Source organism: Olea europaea, chromosome 9 (genome assembly GCF_002742605.1).
Source record: "Olea europaea var. sylvestris chromosome 9, O_europaea_v1, whole genome shotgun sequence".
In the NCBI taxonomy this organism is placed as follows: domain Eukaryota; kingdom Viridiplantae; phylum Streptophyta; class Magnoliopsida; order Lamiales; family Oleaceae; genus Olea; species Olea europaea.
The window spans coordinates 14,089,027-14,093,202 of record NC_036245.1 but is presented as its reverse complement, the minus strand read 5'-3'; positions in this window follow the sequence as shown (position 1 = coordinate 14,093,202).

The window sequence follows — 4,176 nt, the reverse complement described above, 5'->3', positions numbered from 1 at the left end:
ACAAAATGGAGACGTGCCACGTCGTTTCTTCAAAATCATCACTCCTTTACTAAATCACAATACCCGTCTGGTTAGTTATATAATAGTTTCTTCTTTCACATTTTAATAGATGTTTTATTAATACCATACTTATATATATATACTAGATCTTTTGTCAATGATTGGAGACACGAACTTGGTAATACAGTACGAGTAATTGTATAAAATGGTATAATTGCTACCATCTGATTAGAAAGAGTTGATGGAAAAATATATCTAACTAATGGATGGGATCATTTCTTTTACCTTCATAATTTACAGGATGGTTATGTTCTGGTATTTGAATATAATGAAAATTTCATATTAAATATGACCATATTTGACGATTCTAGGTTAGAGGTGACGTATGACTCTAATGATCCTAAAGAAGGTGACACTTCACATACAGATAATCTTATATTATCTTTAATATCTCATTCTATTTGACCTCTTTCATATAATTTTGACTTCAAGATCAATAATTCATTCATCTATGGTTTTGCAGTATATATCAAGAAGGTTTCGCAGAGACCATTTGCCAAAATTTTTGCGTAGTATTTAGATCCACGACTCTTTACATCACAATTGGGATATCACTACAAATTTAAGACCAACTGGTGTAATACAGTGTCTTACTATAGGCTAGGTAGATTTTCTTTTTGAACTACTGAACAACGAACCCCTGATGTTTATGTTCTACAAAATAGACCACACTGATGGAAGTTTGACACGTGTATGAGACTTTTTAAACTTTTTCAGCTTTTATTGTATTCGTATGTAGGGAAAATGTTTTCCTGGATATTCATGTTAATCTACTTTGCCATTTCTCAATCTAACTCTATTTACTTTTCTTATTTACTTATATATTTCATCCACATTTTAATAACTTTTAATTCTTTGCAATTAAACAATACTACATCAAACATAATGTTCATCTTCTTCCAAGAAGAAATTATTGTATACACACACACACACACACACACACACACACACACACAACTCAATTAATTTCACAGTTTGGAACTTCCAAACCTCAACTAATCCATAAAAAATATAACCAAATTCTCATTTAATTTCACAGTTCCTATACAACAAATCAACATCCGACAAAAAATTATATAACTAACCCCCATGGGCACAGCGCAGTGGTAAAGCATGATGGTTCTATATGGAGCATCGGAGATTCGAACCCCATGGCAATTGGAAGGCAACATATATATTGGAAGGCAGTTGTCCTTTAGAGGCAAAGTTATGGTGCGCTTTGTCGTCCCTCCGAGGGTTCTGTCCGCACGTCGTAAAAGGAGGTTTACAAGGAGGAGAACCACATCTCGAATGTCTGATCCATGTGTGTATAAGCTGTGATCGTATTCGAATTTACCTTGGTGGTGAACCAGAGGAGACCCCCATGGGCACAGCGCAGTGGTAAAGCATGATGGTTCTATATGGAGTATCGGAGATTCGAACCCCATGGCAATTGGAAGGCAACATATATATTGGAAGGCAGTTGTCCTTTAGAGGCAAAGTTATGGTGCGCTTTGTCGTCCCTCCGAGGGTTCTGTCCGCACGTCGTAAAAGGAGGTTTACAAGGAGGAGAACCACATCTCGAATGTCTGATCCATGTGTGTATAAGCTGTGATCGTATTCGAATTTACCTTGGTGGTGAACCAGAGGAGAATGCCGCCACTCCACAGGATTGGTCAAATGAAACTTGGACAATTGAGTTATAAAAAATAAAAATAAAAAATTATATAAAAAAATTAAAACCACTTGAAAGAATATTTTTCCTCCTCAAAATCATCGTAGGAAAAACCATTATATGCTACTGTTGTTCTGTCACAAATCACGAATTATAGAGAAACCCCTCAATCAAAGATTTTCTACACCTCCCTACAAATTGTATAACATTATTAGAGTCATAAATACACGGTGCAAGAATTGAAGCACAAGGACACAAAAATCCTAAATCTTCAGCTTTAACTTCAAATGGAAACAACACAAATACAGAAGACCCAAAGGAATTTCAAAAGTAAATTTTACTGCAAAGAGAATAAATGTAAACTTCAGATTTAATGACTTCCAAAGAAAGCAACACAAAATCATAGACAACTAAATAACATATTCAAACAAAAATTCTAAGTCAACTAACTGAAAACAAAAAATAGATCAAAATAATATATTATTTTTTAAAAAATATATAAAAGTCAATTCAAAAAAGGGGAAAAAAGGGGGAAAATATATATAAAGAACAAATTGGAAGGCACATAAAAGTCAATTCAAAAAAGAAGGAGAAAAAAAGGAAACTATCTTACCTGTTGTGATTGGGAAAAAAGGAAAACATATAAATAATAATAAAAGAACTACAAAAGGGGAAAAAAGGAAATTAACTTACCTTTTTGGAAAAATCAATCGAAAACATTGAAATCTAAGATTAGATATCAAGGAAAAATCTGAAAAATAAATATTAAACAAATTAATTTATACACAAAATAAAATAGAAACAGAAATAAGAATTATGCAGTAAACTTTAAGAATTTCCAGAGTATTTCCTGATGATCTACCTCGAGTACCAATCGTGTTTGTGATTGATTTAATTCTAGGAATGCCTCCAATTTCCAAAGCTCTATATAGAATGGCCCCAACTAAATTGAAAGAGTTAAAGTTACAATTACAGTAATTGTTGGATAAAAGTTGTATTAAACCTAGATTTTCACCATGGGGTGCACCAGTATTATTTGTTCTGAAGAAGGATGGTACAATGAGATTGTGTATAGATAATTGAGAATTGAATAAGGTAACAATTAAATATAAAAATATCAAGGATTGATGACTTGTTCGATCAACTTCAAGGTTCAACTATATTCTCGAAGATTGATTCAAGATCTGGATACCATCAACTAAAGATAAAGAAAGATGACATTCCTAAGATAGCATTTAGTACAAGATATGGTCATTATGAGTTTTTAGTGATGCCTTTTGGGTTGACAAATGCCCCTGCTACCTTCCAATGTCTGATGAATTAGGCGTTTAAAAAGCAGTTGAGAAGATATGTGTTAGTTTTTTTGATGATATACTAATATATAGTGTAGATATGCCCAATCATTGTGAACATCTGGGGATTGTACTACATCTACTCAGGAAACATGAGTTGTATGCAAAGTCAAGTATATGTACTTTTGGGCAAAAGAAGTTAGAATACATAGGCCATGTAATTGATCAGCAAAGGGTATCAACAGATCCTAAGAAAGTAGAGGCAATACAGTCATGGCCTATGCCAACTAATATCAAACAACTAAGGGGATTTCTTGGCTTGACTGGCTACTGTAGAAAATTTGTGAAAGGCAATGGGACAATAGCTAAGACCCTTACTAATTTGTTAAAGAAGGATAATTTTCTATGGTCAGGTACAATAGAGCCAGCCTTTAACAATCTTAAGCTAGTCGTGAGTTTCAATTCAATGCTAACCTTCCCCAACTTTGAGCAACTTTTTATTATGGAAATAGATACTTTTTATGGAGGCATTGGGGTAGTATTAATGTGGGATAGGAAACCTTTGGCTTACATCAGTAAAACCATTGGACTAAGGAGCTTGGGAAGGTCAATATATGAGAGAGAACTTTTGGCCGTAGTTACTGCAGTGGTGAAATGGAGACATTACTTGGAAGGTCACCACTTATCCTTGAAGTTCTTGCTTGAATAGAGGATAACTTCACCATTACAGCAAAAATGGCTAACTAAACTGGTGGGTTTAGATTATGAAATCTAGTACAAAAAATGAGATATAGAATGTGGTAGCGGATGCGCTCCTTAGGAGGGTAGAAAATGATGGGAAGTGTACTACCGTTACACAATTAACACCAGTGTGGATACATGAGGTGATTTCTAGTTACGAGGGAGATGATTTTGCTGAAAAGAAGATCCAAGCCTTGCTTTTGGATCCAGTTGTAGAACTTAAATATTAACATAAAATGGGTTGATTAATTACAAGGATAAGCTATATATTGGTAGTGGGAAAAATATTCGGAAGAAATTGATTCAGGCTATACATGACTCCCAAAAAAGAGGGGGCATTTTGGAATACAGGCTAGCATATTTAGAGCTACACAACACTTTCATTGGGCAGGCATGACACTAGAAATCAAAAGAGAGGTGTTACAATGC